The sequence below is a fragment of the Episyrphus balteatus genome, chromosome 1 (genome assembly GCF_945859705.1).
Source record: "Episyrphus balteatus chromosome 1, idEpiBalt1.1, whole genome shotgun sequence".
NCBI lineage: Eukaryota > Metazoa > Arthropoda > Insecta > Diptera > Syrphidae > Episyrphus > Episyrphus balteatus.
Window position 1 is genome coordinate 7,153,653 of NC_079134.1, and position 16,856 is coordinate 7,170,508.

The 16,856-nt window shown below is 30.5% G+C and overlaps 1 protein-coding gene across 1 annotated transcript in view; it reads right to left on the reverse strand.

Annotated features, from left to right (window-relative positions):
• Positions 1-16,856, reverse strand: part of LOC129905555 (mucin-12) — a 312,257-nt gene that overhangs the window by 163,523 nt on the left and 131,878 nt on the right. The window lies entirely within an intron of this gene.

Sequence of the window (16,856 nt, forward strand, 5' to 3'; positions counted from 1 at the left end):
TATTAGCTATCAGCACGATCTATTTGAATGAATCTTTTAAAATTGAACAAAATAAAAAAAATAAAACACATCAATTTGCATTTTGTTTGCAAGTTAAAAGCAAAACAAGACGTGCCTCTTCTCATAACCATCTAGTATATATGCCTACTTAAGCAGAAATTTCCACAATATAATAAAATTTATTGAAGCATTCCTTCACGATTGTATATACGAAATTTGTGTTCTTCTTCTTGAACATTATATTGAAATCCATCGTTTTTTGTATTAAATTTATGACTGCAGAGTTATTCAGATTTTTCCAAATTTTCTTTTTTTCTTTTTTTTTTTTAATAAATGGAAAATTTGTTTTTTTTTATAAAATTTTCAATCATGCAACAGATGTTAACATTGCTTTTAACGACTGTGAATAATCCAATTCAGCACCCATAATGCTCTCATTGAGAAGCACTCATTGAGACTCGCCTCTTAGCTTGATGTGGTGCTGTTGGTTGTATAGACCCAGTATGTTGGTGGCTTGTCCGAATACATTCACTTGAATCATAAGGACCGACCGACGCACGATATATTGATGATGATCATCATCGTGCTTTTGCTGGGTGCTACGAAATTAATTTACTTTTTCATTATTTGAATTTAAAATTATAATTCATTATAATGAATGAATATGGAAATGGAGCTCTCGACGAAAATTGAAAATCCTGTCCCAATACAGGATAGCTGCAGTCAAAACATCTGGATTGAAAATTGATATGGATAAGTTTTGCCTTTTTTCCCGATTCGATATTGAATATTTTAATATTTAGTTGGACAAAGATGGTATTTTTAATTGATACCGTGAATGATTACACTGGACAACAAAATTGAACTTTTTTTTGCCACAAGTACCAGGATATACTCTTCTAGCGGTTTTTGATGTGCTAAATTCGAATCTGAAGTCAGAAAAATTTGATTGGCCTCCGTTTTTGAAATAATACTTTTATAAAATGCTAAAAACGTCATTTTTGGATGTTTTCGAGGTTCTGTTTTTAAATGTTAAATTGAAGGAAAGTCGCACAATTACTTGGGCTGAATCTAGAATAATGCATTTAAACTAACCCTTAGTCTAACAATGTTTAAATTGTTTTCTACAGAAAAAGAATAGAAAAGCGATTGGGTCAGACACGATTCCTTCCAAGTTTTGGGAATAAGGCAAAATATAAGTCCGTCTATTTTCGGTTTTGAAATTCTCTAAGACTACACCATTTGTTATTCGAGTCAACCAATACTCTCTAGTTTGTATTTTTGCATTCTACTTAAGCTAATTATTTGAATTTAGTCAAAAAACGCATTATTGTTCGAAGTTTAGACATGATCGGTCACTGTGGCGTATGTGTAACATTTTTTTTTTAATTTTCATTTTTTACAGCTCCTAGTAAAATCAAGTAGGAATATCACAAAAAGACTTGAATTTGAAGAACAAGAAGAATTTAACAAAATATCTTAACTTATAATTTATGATGTTAGTAAAATATTGGTGTGGCTAAAAAGTGTACGCCATGGTCAATTAACTCAGGAACAAAGTTGTATATTTCGTTAACGACATGGCATGTTACCCCCATTTTACAAGGCAAACTTCACAACTTCTTCCTCTTCACTAAGTTCGTTGTTGCCATTGTTTTTCATCTTTTCAAATAAATTTAAAATTTTTCCCATAGAAACCTACGACGATGTTAAACCATCAAAGCAAAAAAGAAGGTAAATGACCCTTCAAGATATAAAACCCAACCTTAAAAAATACTAAATAACTTTCAACTACAAAGATATATAAACCTTCCTATGTATTTAAAGTTCTATAAAAAAAAATAATAATCATAAAAAATTACTAAAAAAAACGCAAGATTTTTTAAAAGAGAGGAAAAAAAAATAAACCTTCAGCCAAATTAAGTTAGACATCAGCTCACACAATTTGTGAATCTCTTCTCTCGTCAAAGCTCTGTTCACACAAAAATAAATAAAAAAAAAAAGAAGCAAAACCATTTCATCGCTATTCGCTATACATTCTATCGAATATAACCAATCCAAACCAATCGAAGCGAAAAATGTTGCTATGGAAATTTTTCAAGCCGTTAAAAGAGAAATTTCCATCAATTTGCGATGGAAAATCTGTAAAAAATATATAAAAAATAAAAAAAACCATAGAACCATCAACCCTCTGGGGCATTTTACTAGTAAAAAATCTGCAAAAATCTCGTCCTAATGAAATTCAATCCTCACAAATTTTTTTGGAATACACTCAACGAATCCGTCGTCGCTCGCTGGTAGGTATTATAATAGACTTTGAGTTTGGGCCCTGGCCCAAACTCTCTTAGCTCTAGGATAGGATAAAAAAAAACCGAATTCTGTTACGAATTTTATATATTTTTTTTTTTTATTTTTTATGCAGAAGCGTTATAGTGAAGCATGAAGAGACGAATTAAACAAGGCTGCCTTTTGTGTGTGGTCGCCTTGTTCCCCTAAGCTGTGGAGGGTGATGAGGGGCGGTCTTGTGTCGCTAGCGGGAGTATATAGATACTCTTTCATCTGAATCGTTTGCCGAGAAAAAAAGCTTCCATTTCCCAATGAGTCGATTGAGTTGTCTTCACACATTTTCCTCTTGAGTGCTATTGTGAAGTTGGGTTATTTGCATGAACACTATGACTACGACACCATTCAAATTCTCCACCCCTTTTACCTTTCTTTATATCGCCTGATCAAAGTTGGAATAAAAAAGTGAAAAATAATAAAATCAGAAAAAAAAAATGCTAATGAAATGAAAATTAAAATGAAAATTTTGATTGCATGTTCATTTGGTGTGAACAGCTTGTGAAATGGATTTTTATTTTTTTTTTTCACTTTTTTTTTTTATAATAAAATAATTGAAAGCAAAACAAAAAGAGGGTTACATTGTGGCAACTACTCGTTTTTGTTTGTGTATGTGTGTTTGTTATGGGAGGAGGAATTTTGTTCAGTGGCATGTTGAACATAATTTAAACGTCATTCGTTGAAAGTTGGAATTACAACAAAAAATAATATCAACACATACTAAGAGTAGGTATCTAGTAATTTTAAAAATCAGACAAGCAGATGAAACAAATTTTTATTAATAAACATTCCCTACATTCACCAGCACAGCACAGAAGGCCTTGTCTAACCGTTTTTTAGCAGAAATAATAAGCATAATTTGTTAAATTTCATGGATACTTAAATTCCATACCTGAAAGGGGCTGATACACGATTCGATTAAGTGAGAAGAAATTCTTGAATGTTATTGTGAATCGTTGAGCAGCAATTTTGAGATTACTGCGCATGGGGCTTTATGAATGTCAATTCATGTGTATTTCACTAAAAATTAAAAAAAAAAGACTGTCAAGTTGAAACTTAAGTGAAAGTTTGCATTATATTTTACTAATGCTGAAGTAAGCTCAGTGATTTCCAGGATTCTCTTCAAAGAAGCATTATCTAAATGTTGGGCTTAAATGATCTGTTTTATTCAGTTTTCAAGGTAAAAAAAACCCATGTCCGACGAACTTCTTGAAGAGGAATTATGGTAAGACTTACAGTCAACTGTACAAAATTGAAAAAAAAATTGTATGGAAATATAATGTAACCTTTTTCTATTCAAAAAAATAAACCTGCTAAACTAATATTTGCTAATTATTCTAGGCTTTTAGTTAAGGTTGATTAAAAAAAAAGCTAAAATGTATTTAATTGTTGAGAGATATATCAGAATCAAATACCTAGAATTTCAAAAGCTGATTTTGTGGCTAAGTTCAAATTATTGGAAACGTCAAAGTCTATGAATACAAATCTTACTTTTTAAAAAGACAAATTGATAGCATTTCTTAAAAGAGTACTAATTGTCTTTTCTGAGAATTGAAAAAATTTTGACTGTTAAGGGAACAAATATTGAAAAAATCCTCTCGAAGAATTGATGCAAACAAAATATACGAAATAGAGATAGTGAATGAATATGATTCTAAGAACCAGGCTTTGATGAAGAAGGAAAAGTTGTTCTCTCTTTCTTGAAAAAAAATAACTAAGTACAAGTCCTTGACTTTTATGTGCTTTCATTACAATGTTTAGAAACAAGTAAATGTCAACTCAAATAGCTGAATTTGAAAAAAAAAATCATGTGTGCAATTCACACGTGGTCGAAGTGAAACCTTGAAGTGAAAATCATTTTTCTTGCAATAAAAAAATCGAAAAAATATAACTTTTTTTATTCCATCACTTTTTTTAAATGACAACCTACAATAAATTTTATATCATTATTATTTCACCTTTTATATGACGCTTCAAACATATTTCTGCAATGTCTACAAAAAAGTAAGATTTTTTTAAATCCAACCATGTCGATATTTCCAGACTGAGATTACGGTACTTCCTACACTGGTGGCTGGTCATAGGCAACAGCTCTCCACAGGTGTTTTGAGGTATTTTCAATTTTTTCAATTTAAGATTGTGTAACTTGTGGAGCATGTAACGTAATGTGTGATATATCAAATAAAAGGTTATGTTATCAGCATGCGTATTAAAGTTAAATCAAATTTGTATGTGCACTAGGTCAAAAGATATAACGTGTATAGAAAAAAAAACATCTTTCTACCGTTATCTCAGAATTTTGATTATGAAATCAATGAAATTTGGTACAATTATAGTTTATTTAATTACCTATCTACTGTACAAATTTCATTCATCTATCTATTAAAACAAAAAAGTTATAACAAGTTGAATGTTCGTGTCGCGTTTTCGTTTCATCTTGTTTCAAATCACTACGATACTTAAGAAGTTTTCACTTCAAAAAACACACAAATGATTGAAGAATGTGCCCAATTGTGCTGACAATGTATTATACTTTATACCATGCAAGAAAAAAGGTAAAGTTATTTTGGGTTCATGATAAATTCATCATTGAACAGGAACTTTTAGGATAAAAATATACAGTATTAAAGCTTGACAAAAAACGTTGAGTACTATTAAAATGTCTAAAAATTTTCAAAACCAACAATATTTGAGTTTTTAAAAATGTTTCCAATATATTTTTTTTATTTTTGAAAAATCAAAAATGTCACATAAAAATTTTTGTAACCATTTTTTTTTTATTTTTTGAAAATATGAAGGTACATTATCTAAGTACCTACCTACTACCTATCTTTCTATTAAAATAAAAAAAACTGTAAAAAAACGGTACAACTTTCGAAAAAAAGAACTCTTACAATGTTTTGGTACTTACATATACAAGAAATTAAATGGCATACCTATTTTTTTTTGGAAATAAAATCCAGCATTTAGACATTAAGGCATTCGTTGCTTCCAGAAATATCTTTTTCTCTTTCGCCAAGGACAACAATAAACTGAAATTTTCCTGTATTTCCAAAACTCTGTCTTTTTTTTACAATTTAAACTACAATTTATTAATTTTTTAAAAAATAACAAAGTTTTAAACATATTTTTGGTCAATCAATGCTCTGTCCACAAAGCAGCAAGGTCAAATAATCTATTCCGCCATTTTGTCCTAAACATCGACCTCAAATATTCAATCGATCGATACCACATAGAATCCTGTTCCTGTCACAAATAAAACAGATGAAATTGGCAATACTTTGAACTCTATTTACTATGAACTTAACCCCATTTATTTTCAATGCACCCACCCATATTTAATAGGCTCATTTAACCCCTCGAGTTAATGTATCCAAGCAAATAATAGCAACATTTGTCCTTCTGTCATTTCATACTGCATGATAAAATTTCAAAAGAATATACTAAATGCACAAAATTTTATGCATATACAAATTGTCTCTATAGAATATACAATAATATATCTATAAAAAGCACACAAAAAATAATAATAATCTAGTTCAAATTCACAATTATTCTACATTCAAATTAGGGTAACTGTCATATTCGTTCATTTGGAACGACAACTACCATAATATAGCAAGCAACAAAAAAAACACCCGCAGGCATTTTATTATTTTTTGCAGAAAAAAAAAATAACTTAGAAAACACAAAACATAATGCAAATTTTCAAGTTTGAATTTTCATTTCACGTATTAAATAAAAATATCTCAAAGATATTTTTATTTTGATATTTTTATGGGACAATGCAGTTGCTCTTTCACTTTATTATAAATAAAATCTCCCTCTAGGCTAAGCAATCAACGGTAAATAAATAAATAAACCGGATGATTGCATTTTTTTGCTTCTATTTTATATGGAAATTGTATAGAAATAGAAAAAAAAAAAAAAACAACAACAAACAAAACAAATAAATAAATTCTTGAAATTTAAAAATGCGTGACAATAGAGCGCTTTCTTCTTCACCTACAACAAAACATTGCATTGCTGTAGCAGCACTGCAATATACAACAAACCAACGAAGACCCAAGCAACCAGGTGCAGTTTTTCTTGCCATTATTACCATTCCGTTCATTCTAAATAAGGGAAACTAGACTACCTTTACCTATAGCATTCATATACCGAAAAGAAAAGACATACTCAGGTGAAAAGATATACCTTGCATTGTTGCAGATAGGTATTTTCTCCCCCCTCTCAAGAAAGGCAATTATTAAAGGTTAAATACTCTTTATAGTTACCTGACCCCACTCTCTTTGGGAATTTCGTCTATAAATTAGTTTCATTGTGTCTTGAGAAATTCCATTAAAATACATTGAAATTTTGTCAACTTTAGGTTATAGAGATAGTTATGGTTATGGGGAAACTCTTTACTTTCCAGAGGCCGAGGTCACTCGACCTAATATGAAGAAGACATGTTGCACCACATTGTTGCCCCGGTGTCGGTGGTGGTAATGGTGGTGTGACAATGATGGTGACGGTGGATATGCACCGAGATTAAACCCACAGAGATTTGCAATCTCTCATGCGGTTTGACTAAGACGAAGTAATTATTCAACTTAATGTAAAAGATGTGGTTTTTGGTTAAAAAGGTGAAGTCACCATCCTCAACCATTGTCACACTATGGATCATGTGTGAAAACAATTCGGAACAATATTAATTTTTGTTCAATTTTCTAGCGAAACTGGACAAAACGTTTGAGAACTTATCCCAGCGAACAAGAAGTTGAAAATTCGACTTTGATTGAGTCGACTGTAAATGCTTATTGCTTAGTCAATTCAAAAAGATCAAAATTTCCAGATGCGATCAGAAGGCTAAAAGAAACATTTTTAAACACAATCCTAATCCTACCAATGAAATAAATGCCATCTTAAAAGTTAGATTCTTTACAGAGAAAAAATAAAGCAGGGATACGCCTGGTATATTTAACTTTATTTCTGCTATTTTTAACTTTATTCCAGTTAAATATAATAGAAGTAAAGTTATCGCTGGCGTTATGTTTTCTCTATGTAGGAGATTCTTCTGAGGCAATGTTAAGCCATATATCAAGCTTTTAGCTGAAAGCAGATAAGTACCTTGGCGTAGTGTGGTTGACTATCAATTCATAAATTGAAAAAATCCTCTAGTTAGAGGTTTCTCTTGCCATTGAAACGTCACTTTCATCTCAGCTGTTTACATCAAGCAACTCTGCCAGCTCATGTTCTTAACACTTGAAGAGCTCAATCAAGAGATTTCGGTTTAAGCTATTGTTTGATAGACGCACAAACCCTCTAAAAGACGTGTCAGGTTGCTACGAGAAATTTCTTACAAGGTCCTCAAAAAGATGTTACAAAATACCACTAGTAAATAATGTTAATTTAACCATTAAAAATGCTGCAGAAGAATTGCTATGTTGTCACCAAAAATTAGGTACTGCAGAGTATATGGTGGAATCCAAAAAATATTTTTTGGGAGAAACCCTTTATGATACCAACTTGCAGAAGTGTCGAATTGCCAACAAAAGTGCTCAGCAAAAAAAAAATACTAGTCGTTGAAGAACTTTTTGCGGGCGAGGCAACAGCCACTGACAACATATCCATATTTTCAAAGGAAGAATAATTATCAAGTTAAAATCAAAAGTATTATGGGAGTAATATCAGAATCGCAGAACTTCATCCGAAAAAAACCCTTGACGAAATGGACGAATAAACCAAAAAGCAAAATGGTGATATTGTCATAGGATTGCTAGAATTTGCAGTCCGTTCTTCCAGCTAGAAGTTGTTTGTTCAACTCTAATTAAACCGTGGAAAGACAAGCTTAAAAGCTTAGTTTCATAAGAGAAGGTCAATCCGGTTAGGGGATAACATCCATTCCGGAGCTTCTGCATTAAAAGAAGATTGAAAAATGTACAAGAAAAGGAAATTTTTGTTTGATAGTTGCAATTTGAACTTATTTAAACTTAAAGCAATGATCTTTAAAAAAAGGTTTCGATCGATAATTTTTATACATAATTTGATAATTTTTTTAACTATAGCACTAGGACTTGGTCTTTAAGATCTCGAACCTCAAAGATAAAACTCATCTGATGGTGTTATATGGATAAATTATCTGAATCTGTGTAAAAGGTGGGTGTGAATTATAAACCCAGAAAAAGATTGTTAGTTTCTAAATGATTTCAGTTGCTTTTCGTAGACGTACATTTTAATGAACATGAACAACCTGAGTTGTGAAATTAAAAAGAGAGTTGAATATAATCGAGCAACGCCGTCGTATTTTGTGAAAAATTGGGAGATTGAGAATTTAGTTCACAAAATATTCAAATTGTCCCACTGTTCATCTTCAAAGTAAATAAATGTATCCAAAGTTGGAATTGGTAAAGTAAGGTTATAGGTGTACCATTTATTTACATACATAAAGTAGTATCGTCAGAATCAAATAGAGAATCTTTCATTCTGTGGGAAATTAATAAAAAAAAACTTCTTCTTACTTTGGTTTCCAGTTGCAAATTTGTCTCTCAACATACACATAAACATAGTCTGTATCTATATATCTTAAACTAAAATCAACTTAAGATTGCACACATGAGATAGATAGAAGATGTAGATGCGGTTGGTTCATTAGAGGTGGTACTTACTTACATACATACATATATATTTTGTTTGTGTTTGTTTGTTTGTGTGAATGTTAACTTTGTTTTGATTACTCTTCCCAGCAGAAAACCAGCTGGTATTTTGTACTTAATTCCCATAGGATAGCTGCTATTATAACAAAATGATATCATTTGTATGGATATGGAGGAGGAAAGATAAGGAAGATACACCAACCACAATGTTTATCGTCACAGGTGGGTTAAATAGTTAACGCAAAGACCAACAGAGTCGGTCGGTATCTTCTCTTCCTGATTTGTTCTAATAGACATTTTCGATAAAAGAAGAGGATGTGTTTTTGAGTGATGTTTTGATTTGAGGTGGTTTCCTGGAAAGGAAATTCTCTTTGAAAAATCTTCCCATTTGCTATTTTAAGGTGATTTTGTTTGATATACTACAAGTTTTGCGTGGTTTTTCTAAGAAAAGTTTTTTTTTGAATTTGGTGTTGTTAAGAGTTTGTAAATAATATCGGTTCAATCGAAATAATGACATGTTTGTTGTTGATGGACTTTAAACTACAAGCTATATTATGATATTAGAAGAAGGGTTTTTAGTTGCTAAATAGTGGCTTAAACTTCTTTCTAAATGTTTTATGCTTGATAGCAAAATTTATAAATTTTTTCATGATGGTACAATTAAGTCTTGAGATTAAATCAAAATTAAACTATGATGGTCCTGTAATCATTCGCTATGGGGCCATTGAAAGCCTAATCAGTCGAAATGCTTTCTCAATACGTTATTAATTAATAACAAAACCATTTTTCAGAATGAAGAATTTTTAAATGACTTTATGTACATTATATTTTCTTAATTGAATGAAGTAGTAAATTTTAATCAGAAACCAAAGAAGTATACCATCTTAACCGTTCGGAGTCCTCAGAAATTTGTATGTCCCCAATATAAAAATATAATTTTTCAAAATTTAAAGTTTTGTGCTCTTTTGACTTTGATCTAAAGATGGTCCCTGTTAGCCTTAAAATTTCTAATATGTTTATCGTTTTCTAAACATTGTTCCTATGTTACTCTTAATGACCTACTTATTTCGAGAAACAGCCAACAGTATTGAAAGTTGGAGGGAACTGTAAACAAAACACAGTAACCGGATTTAATATGTCTACAGAATTGATGAGGTTATTTGGAGGGAGCACACATTTTATTAATAAGAGCTTTTCCTATTCATATTTTTTTGACAATCTTTAAATAAGATTCACTAAAACCATTACAAGTTTAGTATCATTTTATGTTTCCAATTGCATTATGTTAGGCTTTCCCCAATTAACCTATAAACCTATTTCAAAACCTTGAATGACCTGTTTTTCTAACTGTGGCAACACTGTATCATAAAATGCAGTCATTGCTTACCTCATAACGATTCCAAAATAAAAATTAATATTCTCCAAGAATTGTTTGTTAATTAATCTATTCCCCTATCAATACCAAATTCTACCCAAAGTTGACGAGGTTTGTTAACCAAAAAAAAAAAAAAAATTCTAATTCGATTCCGATTGCCGAAACCGCATTCAACATTCATTTTTTTTTTATTTATAAAAATGGTTGTGTATTCCAAAATCAGCATTTAGCACATTTTCGCTTCGCTTCGTTCTATCTGCCGCCGAAGAAGAAAAAAAAAAAGAAACAAACACATTTTTTTTATTTTACCTGCTTACTCCATCGACAGGTAGGATAGTTTAGTGTAAAGTCACTCTTGGATTGTGACAAAATAAAAAGAAAAAAAAAATATAAGTAAAAATCCGGTATTCCTTGAATTCCTTCCAAATCCGACTAAAGTACAAAAAAAAGTTGTAAAAAAAAAACAACAAAACTTGTTGTTCTTGTATCTATACGACTATAAATCACGTTTGTATATTTTTTTTAATCCTCGTTGTGTGTCTTGTATAGATCTCACACACTGTCACTCTATCTATGAGATGACTTGAACTCGAAAATTATTGCGTAAAGCATTCTAGGGCAACTTAGTGCCATTATTTATTTAACAAATATATAAAAAAAATAAAATAAACATTTTAAAAATTAACACAACATAAACACTTCACCATTTATCATTTCACATTTAAACTCAATCTGAGAGACGGACAGACGAAAAAAAAACGGACACGGACACTAACGAGATAGATGCATATTATTTAGAACAACCCGTCCGATCCTCCCAAAATGATAATCGCGGCAATTATTCAATTTATAAGCGATTTTTTCATTTTTTCTTATTAATTTCACTCTCGCTCCCCTATGACAACTTTTGTGTGTGTTAAATTTGTTGATAGGCACGTTGTGTGCAATATATCTCAAAAGTCTAATTTTTTTGAGATTTGTGATTTTATTAAATCAAAAACAATATATCGGATATTTTTGAGGAAGTTATATCGTCGTTTTTTTTAGGTGAAACGCGGCGTTACTCCCGAACACGATCACGTATCACTCGAAACTACCAGCAACATTTTTTTATATTTGCCGGTCAACAAACAACAATGGGAGCAAGCAACTGTGACCGATCATGAGTGAGATTTTTTCTTTTTGTTTTGTTTTTGTTTTCTGTTTGCTTTTTGAAATGAGTGAAGTTGGGGAATTCCCAACAGCGCACCTGCTTAAATATGTTGCTGACTGATCTTGTTTTGCAAGTGAGTTTGTGTTGCGGCGAATTCAACTGAATGTTGCTGGAGAATTTTCATTGCAACATTTTTGTAGAAAAATTTAATGAACCTTACTAAAAGCAACTGCTGGAAGCAAGTCCAAAATACATAATCACACCAGTTTTAGGATTTTCTTTTTATAGAATTAATTTTATTGCTGCGATCGTTTAAACATATTTGATCACATTTTGCCTCAGGGTATGCAATGATTTTTCAAATTCATCGTTGTTATAGGACAGAGTCTCTCAAACTATTTGAAACTATAGTTTGTGCGCCTGAGGGTATATTATATGAACAAACAAAAAACGGAAGTTGATTTGCAGTTTAAATTAAAAATCGTGTCTTCAGTTATCGGAAAGTAACATTTTGAAAATAACGAGGACAAAATTTGTAAATACATTTTCAGTATTTAATACATATCACTCATCTACTTGAATACTGACAAAACTCAAAAACGAGTTTTGAGTTAGTAAAGCAGAAGTTATCGGAATAAAGTGACCTTTAATCCTGCTGAAAGTTATTTCTAAGTTTTAAGAACTGACGAAGAAGGGGCACAAGTTTTGTTTTAAAAACTAACTTTTTACATACGAAAATAGATCCATACTTAATTTACAACTCATTTTCTGAAAAATCAGTTATGAGTTATGACAGTGTTCAAGAAAATAAGCGATATGTTCAAAATCAAATCTAGAAATAAGAAAATGAACAGGTCAAAACAATCATTAAGAAGAGGAACTTTTGGCTTCTAGCCAGAAAATCATTCAAAAGAGCACGGGAAGTGCTAGAAGTTGCTGTTTTCTTGAAAAACTTTAGCCCTTTAGAATATAACAAGTCATAGAATGTCTATGATACTGAAACCCGCAGAAAGCAATTCCAGTAATATTTAGATTATTGCAATGAATAAACTCTATTAAGGTTGATGAAAAGGACATTTAAATACAGATTATTATTACTGACGATTTAAATAGTCTCCTGATGAAAAGTTTAGATAATGCCGTCAAGTAAAAAAGATCGCTGGTTGATACTGTCTTGCCCTCGAAAAAGTATAAGCTTGAAAGTTGATTGATTGATAACAGTGCCGAATTAAAGGAAGAAGAACAAGAAGAAGTCGTAAATTTAGTTTTCCTGAAAACAGTGAAATGGCAAAAGAAGCCAACATTTTGTGGCTTTTACAGAGAAATGTTATAATAATAGGATTTTCAGCTTAGATACTTCTAACCCTTTACATCTCTCACCATAATATCAGACAAATTCTACAAAAGAGCATTCTGAAGAGGCTTAAAAGTTACTGATATTGGAATGATTCCTGCATAAGCAAGTTAACTTTTAATAGTACACTTAGGACTGCATTGGATAACGAAACTCTAGTCAAACTTCCGTTCAATGATCTCTCGAAGTCGCAGGAGCCGTTGAAAAAATCTCCTTTCTTCAAGGAAATTCTCCGTTTAATATGAAAACTCTAATTTAACGCTAAATTTTTATAACATGATGACGTGCATTTAACTAGTGTCAACTGAGTGCTATAACCTGCACTTTGCTCACCTGATAGCTCAACCTTTAGCAGCTCAGAGAATCGAAGCTTAAAATGCTTGAAATTTCAAATTCAAAAATAAAAAAAGGAAACCAAATAAACACAAGCCAATGGAGAAAACTATATCGAAAAGTCACCGATTTCCTTTAGCACCAAACTGGTATAACCTAAATTTAAAATAAATACTCAAAGATTACCATAGCCAACTCAGACTAGCGACAGGCAAAAGTCTACCTGTGTCCTTAACAATCACTTCTAGTCGTCCCAAAGGTAACAAAGATTCTTAATTTGAATTAAATTTTTTTTAAGAAAAAAATTATTTTGAAACTCAAAAATGCAAATACTTCAAACTAACAGATAGATATCACATTGAATTATCCCATTGGAAGCCATAGACACATTCTCCTAAAGATATAAAATAAAATCAAAATTATGTAGTAATTTAGTTCACACTTAATATCAAATTTTAATTTCAAAGCATTTGTGCAAATTAAAGACCAAAAGACTTTTCAAGTTCAAAGGAATTGAGAATAAAAAATTCATGCTCTCCTCTACTCGCATTAGTTGCTGAATAAAATATGGATTTATTGCTCTCGAAATAGTTTTCTATCTTTGAAGTTTTGCAATAAATTTATTACTCAAAACCAAAAGCAAAAGTTGTGATCTATCTATTATTCAGACATCATCAATTAAGGTCATTAATTTGCATCAAAAGGAAAGTATAATACTTTGTAGATCAAGATGATTGGATTTTATTCAATACAAAAATAGTATGTTAAAGTAAATAATTGATTAGATGAGGAAAATCTCAAGGGTTTTCATTATTATTTAATCGAGATGGGTTCTAACCGTGTTTAAAGTAGATTTTTTTATTCAATAGAATAAATAGAAAAATAAGAATTTATTTTATTTGAAGTTCTGAATTATTTTTGTAAAGGAAATGTTATAAAAAAAAATTGAAAGTTTTCCATCATCCCCTGTTGCATTAACTTTACAAGAAAAATAATAAAAATAAACGACAACAACAAAAATAGTTCTCCTTGAAAGCATATACAACATTATTTTGCATTAAATCTATTATATTTGCTCGACAATCTACAAAAAAAACCCACTTATTCTAAATGACACAATTTTCCAGCACACAGGACTCTCTATGCCATTTGCATACACAAAAACTGTCGACGATAACAGGCAGTTTCCATTTACAGTTTCTATTTTTTTTTTCTTATTTATTTTTATGAAATTGTATATTAAAATGGAATGCCACAAAAAAGTTTGTAAATATTTAATCAAAGTAAGCTCACATATTTATAAAAGTTGAATTTTATGTTTATTTTATGTTGAAGGAGTTTTTTTTTTCTATGTGAGTATTTTTCATGATATATACCAAAACACATACAGAAATAAATAAAATGCAAATATTTTCCTGTTTTGCTATTTTGGTAAGGCACTACCATGGTAATGACTTTCTGTTTTATGTTTCAAAAAGTTTGGAAGGAAAAAAAAAAAACAAATCAATTACCATCATCCCTCAGGTTTCAAGTGCTTGGTTCAGAGCTCAGAGGCTTTTTGTTATGAAGAAGAGAACAGGCTTTTTGATTGATTGATTGATTGGTTAGATGGATATGTTTGCATAAGAGTAAATTTTACTTTCGCTTTTGTTTTTGGATTTGCTTTATTCCTTCAACTTTATCGAAAAAAGTATAAAGTAAGTTGGTACTTGAAGACACAATCGATACTAGGTAGAACAATAGATTTTTCTCATTTTTTGCTGGTATTTCCACTTTGGAATTTATTTAGTTTTATCAAGAAATATTACTCTTCATCCCTAAGACATATAAGGTAACGTGAGCTTAATTGCTTCGCAAAGTACTTACGATATGATATTTGTAATATAAGACAATCCCTGAATAAATTTTTTTTTGGAAAACAATTTTCAGTTGTTGCTACAGCATGTCTTTCAAAATATGACAGGGTTAAAAATTCAATTCATAAGTGTTATTGAACCTGACAGTTAACAGGAAGAATGAAAAAGAGTTTCAACTTTTCACCTCTTGCAAACAAAAACAAAAATTTAGTAATTTTATACTTATTGTACTAAAAGCGCAGGATTATCTATACAAAAATGGCTGACTTGTGTAAAAATTTTTATCGGACCTCGTATTAAAAAAAACACATTAATGCAATATTACATAAGCTTAGATTCTACCATTAAGTTTTTTATAGTTCTATCAACATTAAAATCTTTTCTTTACCTCTCATTAAAAAAACCACTGCACTTAAAAGATATTTATGGAATTTTCTTTTACAAATTCTCCAATAATTTTGGTGGATTTTTTTATAATTAAAACATAGATTTTAAAAATAAACTTTAAGTCATCAAAATGGTATTTTTATGCCAGTTTGAATCCTTATTCGAATGTTCTTATGAGGTTTCTTCCAATAATTTAATTTTTTAATTAAGATAATATTCATCCCTTATGCTTTATTGGAGCTTATCATGTGGCTGTCTTATTTGTAGTACCTTTTACAAAAACATTCAAAGTACAAGGACATGTTAGCTACTGGGACTTAAAAATTCCTTAGTATTAGTACCATGCCTTGAAGAAAAATTGCAGAAAATAGTTCTTAAACATCAATGTGTTTCCCCCAAGATAACTTAATTTAAACTAGGTACAACATAAACCAACTTTTTTCAAAATGATGAAAAAGTCAAATTTCCTCAAGAAAATTAATTTTTCAAAATGATAAACCATTCAAAATCTTGTTTAACAACACAATGACTTAAAAATCAACTAAAAAAGTTTTAAAAAATTATTTAAATAGGCAGAAGCATAAAGCTATGATTACACGGTCAACGCAATCGGTCAACGCGTTGACTCTCTGACGTCAAGAAAAATTCAAAGTATCGTTATCTTAAATAGCTATTGGAAATTTAAGATTTTGTTTAGTGTCGAGAAAAAAAAATCAAAAAAAAAATTGCAAGTTAAAAAAATTAAAATTAAAATTTTTTTTTTGAAAAACTTAAAAAAATATTTTTTTTCAAAAACTTTTTTAATTTTTTTTTTTATTTTTGACACCTCAAAATTATGTCTGTAAATTTTGAATAAAATTAACTCATGTTTTGATGAAATATATGAACTTAAAAAATATGTTAATTTTTGAAAAACGGCAACGCCATATTTCCGTTCTCCGCATTTTTTGAGAAAAACTAAAAACGCAGTTTTGTACGAATCAATGGGAGTATTACCTACACAAAATTTAATCAAAATCGTTAGAGCCGTTTTCGAGAAATTTGCAATACCTCGAAAACGTTATATGGGAGATATGCGTTAGAAAGGAGATATTAAAAAAATAAAAAAAACGGACCTAGGGAATTACGTAAAAGTCATGTGTACCAAGTTTCAAGCAAATCCGTCGATCCGTTTAGGCCCTAGCTCGATGTACAGATGGACGTACAGACGCACAGACGCACAGACGCACGGACCGACGGACGGCATGACGAAAACCACTTTTTTGATCTTCTCCATTATCGTAATGTTGGTTTTGATTAAAACTTCAAATTTTTTTTTCTACACGAAACCAATGCCCTATAGAGCAAGTAAAAAGCGGAGAAAATGAGATTTGAAAAAACCTCTCATAGAAAAATTAAACGAAAATTCGTTTGACATGGT